Genomic DNA, 9,554 nt, shown 5'->3' on the forward strand with positions numbered 1-9,554 from the left:
CATAGCTGTGTTTTGGTTGCTCAACAACCACAGCTTAATCAAAAATCTTATCTCATGTGCAGACTCACTGGTTTTTTTTTTGTAATTAGGGGAAAAACATAGCTAAGGCGTGGGCTAAGCAAGTATAAAAGCTGAACATTCACCCGAGACTGACATTCAACAAGGAGCTGCAAGCTGACAATTGAGTCATCAATTCAAGAGATTATTTAAATTATTGAAATAGCTTCTTCCTGAGTTTAACCCCCAACGAGCTTGTATCGAAGATGATGATGATGCTTCTGCTGATATCTGCTGTGGCTTTGCTGGTCAGTCCAGCTGCTGTCCAACCTAATCACAGGCCTGAAAATAACCTAAACCCTATAATTGACCTGGTTGAAAAATACAATGAGTCTGTCAGTAAGGTAAGACCTCCTCCAAGAACTCCCAACTGTTTTGTTGCTTGTTAAATTATTTTGCAACAATGCATTATCATCTTCATGCATTTGTGTCAGAAAGAATGTCGCCTAAAGTAATCATTTTTTCTAATATTTGCTACAGGAACTCTTCGTGGAGGATGTGTCTCATCTGGCTGGAGGCAGTGGCAAATGTCGGGTGAGGAGATCCTTTACCTTTGAAACGTTGTTGCTTGTAGCTTATGTGTTGTGATGTTTGGAGATGTAATGTCACTTAGACAGTAGCACCAGTATTTATATACAAGATAGTCTAACTGAAGAAGACAAATTGCATTTAGAATAGCAATGGCCATTTTATATGTAAATATGCGCCTTTAAAGACTAATACAGTCTTGTTTATTTCCCATACAGGATAAGTTCTTCTGCAAAGTGCGTGAGATCCTGCATTCACGCAAAAGGGAGGAGGAGGAGGTGAAGATTGTGAGGAACTTGGATGTCTATATCAAAGAGCAAAATGTAAGATTTCCCTCCGGCATCACATTTGAGGTTTAGAGTTTATTCTAAAGCATATGTAGCATCAATGTTGTGTGGCAGTTGAGGAACATCATTAAAAGTGCACTAAACCAATCTGTTCTCTTGTCTTTCAGTTTAAATGTGGAGAGGTGCTAAATGGGATGAACTCTACAGGCATCACCATTCCATTACCCAAACTTCTGGACCATCTCGCCCAATGTAGCCGGCACAGAAACCTCTTAGGGGCAGACACGAGCAGCCAATGAAAACCTTCCAGACCTGCGACCCAAATGTCAGACAGTAGATCACTTGACTCACTGAAGGTTTTTTCTTTCTTTCCAAAAAGTCTTAATTGAAAAAATAATTTTTGCATTTTTAAAACGTTTACATTAATTATGACAAAGAGCTATTCATTAGGAAATACGATATTCATCAGATATGGAAAGATTTATCTTTAAGCTTATTTTATGCTTTGATTTGTGGTATTAGCCTATACGAAATTGACTTGACTGAACTGACTTGGAGCAATGATACACAGTACAATTACAAAGGTTGCTTTGCTTTGAGTTATCTTCAAGGTCATTTATATCTGCAGTTCCTTGGCACGATGCATAGCCAGCACAGTTCAAGACAACACAACAGTTAATTACAACAGAATGTAATAAATAGTCATTTAGCAAATATTTACTCTTACCTTTCCTGTATATCACAGTAGTCACTGTAGCAACTTGGTAAAGCATCTTCAGCTAGTAGAAAAATGAAACATAAAAGTTGTGACCCAGATCTGAGTACTATCATATACACCTACATACAGTATTTATTTTTTTCATTGTATTTAACATAAGTTCATTAGTTAAGGGTGTTTTATATATTTGAATGACTTATTTATTGTAATCATATCATACAGTATTGAAATAGTTAATCAGCATTTGAAGGATAGTTTTTAACATATTTATTTTTTTATATTTTGTATTTCTGATTATGTGATTCAACACATTCATCAGAACATATGTTGAATCACACCTAAACTGAACATTGGAATTCTTTCATCTTTTGTGTACTGAGAAATGACCTGTTTTATATCTCTCTTCACTTCTAATCTTGTAATGCATATTTGTAGCATTGACCTCATTGTGTGCTAAGTGGCATTCCAATGTTTTTGTAACTTAAATTTTACGAGATATTTGTTGAATTCAAAATGGATTAAACCAAGATGTTTGTTATCAGTATGTACTGTAAAAAGCACTGCAGAATGCAAAAATAAAACTCTGGAAATAAATTGCCAAACGTCTCCTATAATTTGTAGCACACCCACTCCAGCTGATTCAATAATTTCATTTTCTATATGACCAGTGGTGAAACACAATGAAACATTTTGTCATTTATATGTAACTGTTTTTGAAACTACTGACTCAGAGAGAACTACTTTTCTTTTTTACAAAAAGAATAGTTTACAGATTTTAAGGTGTCTCCCCCTTCATCTAAGAGGCTTCAGTCCTCCTGCTTAAGTAATTTAATTATTTTTTTTCTTATTGTTGCAGTATTTCTCTGTCTCTGTTGAGACCTGGGTTGCAACACTACTGGAATGTAATCACTTTATTTAACTTCTGATCATGATCCACATATGGTTGGACATCAGCATGTAATGCAATGGTATAACAAATATTACTGTTGTCCACACAGACTTGTGCCCATTTTTTGTTCTTACTGTTTTGTCTTTTACTAAATTGGATCAGCGTAGTCCTCCTTTTAAGCTTCAATGTGTCAGCCTTAAAATTGAGGATCTTGTTTAATTTCTGCATTGTTTTGTGTAGACAGTCAAACCAGGTTTTTAAATAGTAAGTAGTACTATTTTTAAAAGCCAGATGGCACTATAAAGTGTAGAAAGTCGAATAATTTCTTGCATTACCTCACAATGATTTTGGCATCTTTGTCAAATGTTCTTTATTTAAAGTTTCACAGGCAGATTTCATACTTTAAAATGCGCAATCGTTAATCCCGAGTACGTTACTTCAAATTATGCCATGATTAAGTTCATTAACTTAAAAATAAACTAACTTAAAGAATGTAATGCAGACATCCCAACCTGCAAAAACACACATGCGCGCAGACACTCTCTAGAGTGCACTCTTGCTTGTTTGCTCCATATTTTGGGAGATTGTGTCTCATTTGTGGGCGTCAGGGAGCCGCTATCAATATGCGGGAGACTCCCAGAACTTCCGGGAGAGTTGGGATGTCTGGTAATGATTCTGCATCTGTAAGTAAAGACTAACATTGTCAGCATATAATGACATTTTATGCCTAGGCTTTTAGTTTTTGTTACACTTCACCTAGCCCCTTTCCACATAGCACTGCTGCACTTAAGCAAACAAATAGAATAGGTGCATTTGGAGGCAACCACACATTTTCTTTAAAAAGCCTTTTTCTTTTTTCTTTTCTTGTGTACCTTGCTGCTAACTTGTAAAACACCCCTCTGGCCACTTCTGGAGACTGTCAGTAAGTGACAGCTTGTGGGAATGTTTTATTTCCTAATATGACAACCAAACATACAGCTCCAGTTCAGAGAAGCATAATCAGCAAAGAATTTATTGATGTTATTTTTTTATTAATCATTTTCTGTCAGAAAGAATCTTACTAAATCAACTCACTGTTTTGTGCTGCAGAAATCCTTTGTGGAAGATGCATTGCTTTTGCCTGAAGGCAAATATGAGGTGAGAATGTTTTAATTCATATGCTGGGCTGTTGGCACATACTTGGATTTTAGAAATACTTAAGTCTTGTGTCCAAATTTCACAAGCAGAACCCCACCCAAATCAAAATTTATTTTCAGTTAAATTGTTTGGCCCATATGTTCTAAATGTGGCTTCAATGCCTCCTCTTCACAAAATGCAAAATCGTATTCATTTTAATTTATTTCGTTTCGAGCTTAAAAACAACTTTTAAAGTCTAAAATAATTGCCAGAAATGTTACTGAGGTCATGACCTCAGCGGTAGCTATGACCCTCTTTGTGTCTATAAATTCTCTGATAGCAATTGAAGGGTGATAACTTTATTACAATGTAAGTTGAAAAGTTTACAGAAATTATAGAAAATATCACTGGTTACTGAACATAATTACTTATTTATGTGGCTGGTTTATTTGATGTATTTGCTTTATATGATCAAATATGTATTGTTTAAAAAAAAAAAAAAAACCTGAAATCAAATGGGGCATAGGTCAAACAAATCAATGAGAATCTTCCCTTTTACATAGTTTTGCATATATGCTCAAACCTGTTGCAGGAGAGTAAAAACATATAACAAAACTATGCACTTAATTGTAATTAATACACATGTATGTTTGGATGTTCTAGCAACATGTATTTTTTGCTGTACAGCAGTTGCCTGGTTTCTGTTTAAAAGCTAATACTTGTTTATGCTCCATTAAAGAGAAGTTCTCGTGCAAAGTGCATGACATCCTTAAACAGAGACGCTTTGGTGCAAGGCTATTAGAAAGCAGTATCAATGAAAAAGTGTGTTTATGGTTTTTGAGTATCACACTCTTTCTTTAGATGGGCAAGACAAATAAAGCATGAATATAGTGACAGTGAAAGAACACTTAGAAGAGAGGCACACTGGCAAAACTTGATATCTCACTTGATTTGACTATCAGCCTATTAAATAGACATCATCGTCACACATCTGCTCCAAATACATGGGCTAATGGACACTTGACAGTCACATATCTGATAGCTTTTTGCTGTGTGGTTGTTGCAGCATTTTTATGACCTTATTACTGATAATATGATAAGAAACAAAGGTCAACAAACGTCAGTGCAGTCAGAATGGAACAGAGGATGTTGTTCATGATCAACATCTTAACCACTAAATCGCTTAATGTAACTAACCTCTTGAAAAACTCTTCAAGTGTGCTCAGTCATCTGAAGATCTTGAATGCAACTAAAATTTAACTGGATTCTGAAATGCAAAATCAGTGAAATCGTCTCAAATTAAATTAAATTTGCATTAGATTGAACAGGTGAAGAAGAGTTTTGTAGACAAACATTACAAAAATAAACATGAAAATGAAGGTAACTGATTGCGCTAGCTGCAGCTTTAAACGCTATCAGTTGGTCAATTACTTTTGTATATGGCCTTGGGGAACCACACAATAAGTTGCTGTGTTATTTATGTCTTTTATTTTGTGTGTGCAGAAGCACTGATGGCCTTTGAAATGGCAATGAAGAAACGTTTAAAAGTTCAAATGATTTCTCAAATATTAATGATTCTGTAAATCATTCAGCCCACAAAGAACTTCTCAAGAACCCTGTTTTTGTGGAGTGCACTCAACCAATCGGGGCACCTCAGAAATACATTTCTGTAGATGCTCTCTGCCTGGATATGGTGAGCTGGTTCCCCGACTGACTGAGGAGCTCTCTGAGAGGAACATGTTTCACCACTCTTTTCCCCCTTGCCTTGGACAATGTACCCGTCACTCGGTGACTTGATGCAATGTGAGAGCTATGGGGAGGCTTGCTCTTGGTGGTGCTTGGGTCTCTGTGTGTCGTTCAGCTGTGTGTATGTGCGCTACTGAACCGTGGCTCCCTCATTACTAAATAAAGAGAATCACTCTCCTTTTCAACACTGCTTTTCATAGAACTGTTGGAATATTCCCATTACTTTGTATAACCTTCACTCCCATGCTTTTTTTGAAGGACTTTCGAGGACAAATAGACTCTCAAATCAATTAAATATTGTCTAATGAGAAGATAACCCTCTGTATTCTCAGTGGGTCACTACAGTGCAACGTCATTTTTTATAGACTGATAACAGTAGTGGATAATGTACAAATAAAACAAAACTATGTAAAAATGCTCTGTTACAAGTAAAACTCCTGCATCCCAAATCTTATTCAAGTTCGAGCAAAATTAACTTTTAACTTAAAGCAATTGAAATATAGATGTGCAGCAGCTGTTCTATGTAGCAAGTCAATGGAAGCTTAATTTAAACTATATACTATTGATAACTTTGTAAATGGACATGCATCATCTTTTTATAAAATGATCATATATTATGATTAAAAAGTTCAAGTACCTCAAAACAAAAAAATCTGTTCTTAGTGTATGTATAGCTTACTGGAGGCTTTACGTTTCGACGTCACACTTGTGTACATTATTCATGGATCATTCTGCACAGTGAAGCTCAAACATCAAAGTGCAGTAAAAATAAGCAAGACACATTTTTAAGTGGAGAGGGACTTCTAAGTACAGTCCTTGAGTAAATTATCTGAATTACATTCCACTTAATTTCAAACCGAATACGTTTTAACTTGCTGCAGTTGAAATCCCCAACAATCATAATTTCACCTTTCTGTCTTCTGTAATTATTGTTGTGCTGCTAACCCATGCCATTGTGACACAATCTGTAAATTTGCTGTCATAGTTGTATTAACTAAGTTAATATGAACCCCACGGCTGCTGGCCATTTGGGTACACTACTTGTAATTGCTTTGTGATACATGCAAAGACATCCATTTTCATTATCAGTGTGATTTTGTGAATACTGCATTGTACAAGAGTGAAGGTATTCAATATTTAAATACCCCAAAATTATGCAAAAGCATGTTTCCAAATGAATTGTTGTAGTATAACCAACAGGAGACCATTGATGTGTGAGGTGTACATACTGCACTGTATGACACAGTGTCCTAACCGAATACAATATGAGCGAGCCTTTAGTGGAAAATGAGAAGTTATCTCTAAGATACCTTCCCATTTCACTTGAAAAACCTAAATAATGTTAAAGTACAACCGTGGAATAGGAAGTACTCACCCGTCTTTTTCATGACTGGTTAAGTCTGATCTTGAGTGCGCAGCTGAAAGGTACATGATTTGTTTACATCACGTAACTGAAGTGGATATTTAACATATTCAGTGAAGACAGAGAGCGCGTGCAATGCAACGTGAATAGCGGATGCTTGCTTGCTGTTAGGAAATGGTGTGATTTTAAACTTACTGAATATTTTTGTTGTGTCTCTTTTCAGTGTTGCACTTTTTAGACGGTCCCTGTGCACTTCTGTCACAGTCAGCTGTACATAGAGACAAATGTTATTTGTCCAGCTCAGGGGAAAGCTTGTTTGGGTGAAAATTAGATTGTAGCTTGTCGTCTTGTCAAGGGCCATTAGTCTTTTAACAATGTTTTTCTTATGAGTTATTGATCCACATAGTTCAAATCTATGAACACATTTACAACTTTACCGAGATGCTGTTTGGTGCCCTCTCTGGTACCAGATGCATGTGTACGTAGCGATAGTACTGGTAAACCTATTAGAGTTAGGATGATATTTTTTTCTGCAAAGTGTCGATAAGTTATGTTCTTCTGATTCAGAAGACCTCAATGTTGAGATCCACAGGGACCTTTGACACAAATATGATTATCAGTTTCAGCCTCAAAAATTCAACAGTTATGCTTTGTAATATAAAGCTGTCACGCATATCAAGGAAGGAATAAGATTAGTTTTAAGCATATTTCATTTTAGTTGTAATTATAGAGAACATCTTCAGCTACTAAATCCCATGCGGCAATACTCACAAATATGCAAATGAGCTTGAATCACCCTAAGGCAATATAACCTGACCTGTTATTAAACCCTATCATGCCAGCTTTGTTCTTCTTCCTGATCTGATGGGATACTGCAGGTATCATGCTTTCAACCAAAGAATACTGACTGTGTCAAATGTCTCTCAACAAGAGTTTAAATCTTTTCCCAATATACAGCATTATGTTATCACACATCTCATCAGGTGTGTAAAAGGCCAAGATGAGCTTAGATTATTACACCTATTTAGAGTGGCTTGATAAATATCGTTTTGTTATGCTCTCTTCCCCCTTGATCTGTACACACACAGACATACGCACTCAGCTCTGGCTGCCTCTGCTGCTTCTTTATTTTGTTCCTGGTCGATTAGCCTCGGGGCTGTCTTCAGGGCCTGGGGCCAGTGGGAGCAGACGGTGGGGGAGGGCGGGTGGCTGCATTTGCTAGGGGACCTCCTTCAGGGGCCCCATTGTGGCCTGGCTCGGTTTTCATGTCTGTCTTCAAAGGCACAGCTCCGTGGAGGGAACGGAGGGAGAGAAGGAAAGACAGTTCATCGACACTGGTGTTGCCATTGTTATATTCCTGTGTGCCCTCACTCAGCATGCGGTATCTGAGGTGACGGAGCATGTCAACACCAAGCTGCTTTTCACTTCCTTGTTTACATGTTTTTCACCCTCAAGGCTATCTGAAATGCAGAATGTGCACAGTAATCTGGACAGATGTTTAATGATTTTCATGCATTTCTTTCCTCTCTTCTCTCATTTTGAATGATTTTTTTTTTCAAATTTGGACCTTTGTTAGCAGTATGGTTATTATTCATAAAACGTTGCTTTATAAAATTCAACAAAATGCAGAGGGCTGCTATATATTTCATTAGCCTACTGTACCATTTATATTCTGATGAGGGCCCAGTAAGGCTACAAATAATTGCTTGTAAACCGTCTGTAACTCTATTTCAATCACAAATTATAGCTTCCTCATTTCTAATATTGCTTTGATAGTGTGTAAGTTAAACAAAATATTGTTTCTTCTGGTTGTTGTGGTGGAGCAGACACATGTAATAATGGGTGGTAGCAATACACCAAGGTTGCATCCACATTTTTGTTAACCAACCAAAAGAAACAGGAGCTGCTTTCAGCACATTTTTTATTAGAAAAAAATAAGTAATTCTCTCACTCTTTCCTGCATGATTTGTGTGACAGCTGTACTGCACTGTTTAGTTTTTCTTGTGCAGAAATTCAACATGAGACACATGTCGAGTGTAGAGCTAATTAAGAGACTTGACTTTGGATTGGAGGATGTCCCCTTTGTACAGGACGGTGTAGTGTTCTGGTATCTCCTGTCCTTTGGCTGTTGGTCCTCTGGGTGCTCCTGCTGTCACGGCTGTTCAATGTCACACTGTTCGGGCCGGCAGGGATGCACTCACCTTGACAGGATCAACTCAAAATGACAGACATGTCAGCCGTCAGGGATTCTTTCTTTGTTTGATCTTTCATTTTACTTCCATCTCTTTACATGTCATTTCTCTTCTGTCTTTTATCCATTTCCTTTCCAGCAAACTCATTCCTTCCATTCAACTATTCTTTCTTCCTTCTAACTTCCATTCTTCCACTTAATTTCTTCCTTGAATTTTTCCTCTCCTTCCTTATTTAGTTCATTCCTTCTGCTCTTCATGTAGTACTATTGCGTCCTTTCTTTTTTCTTAAACTCATTCTTTCATCTTCTCTTTCTTGCTGTGATCTCTCTCTCTCTCTCTCTCTCTCTCTCTCTCTCTCTCTCTCTCTCTCTCTCTCTCTCTCTCCTTCTTTTGTTCTTTAACTTATTCCTCCTCACAATTCAACACTTTTTTCTTTTTACTTTTCTCCCCTTTCTTCCATCTGGATACACTGTGGCTACATTTTCTTGGAGAGGATTGTTATGTTTAGCAGACTCTGTGGTGATTATATCTCCATATACTGTAATCTGGGTTTCTGTGCAGACCTGCACCTGACCAGCTAAGTGCTTTGTAGAAAAAAAATCACGCCACTGTGAGTTATTTCTGGCTGGGTTAATCTTATTTCTCTGGGCACTTTGAT

The 9,554-nt window shown here is 37.0% G+C and overlaps 1 long non-coding RNA gene across 1 annotated transcript; it reads left to right on the forward strand.

Annotated features, from left to right (window-relative positions):
• Positions 1-378: 378 nt before the first annotated feature.
• LOC133994154 (uncharacterized) lies at positions 379-826 on the forward strand. Its single transcript, XR_009927090.1, has 3 exons — positions 379-401; positions 538-591; positions 804-826. It is a non-coding gene; the product is annotated as an uncharacterized LOC133994154 (long non-coding RNA).
• The last annotated feature ends 8,728 nt before the right edge of the window (positions 827-9,554 follow it).

The sequence above is a fragment of the Scomber scombrus genome, chromosome 14 (assembly GCF_963691925.1).
Source record: "Scomber scombrus chromosome 14, fScoSco1.1, whole genome shotgun sequence".
Taxonomy (NCBI): domain Eukaryota; kingdom Metazoa; phylum Chordata; class Actinopteri; order Scombriformes; family Scombridae; genus Scomber; species Scomber scombrus.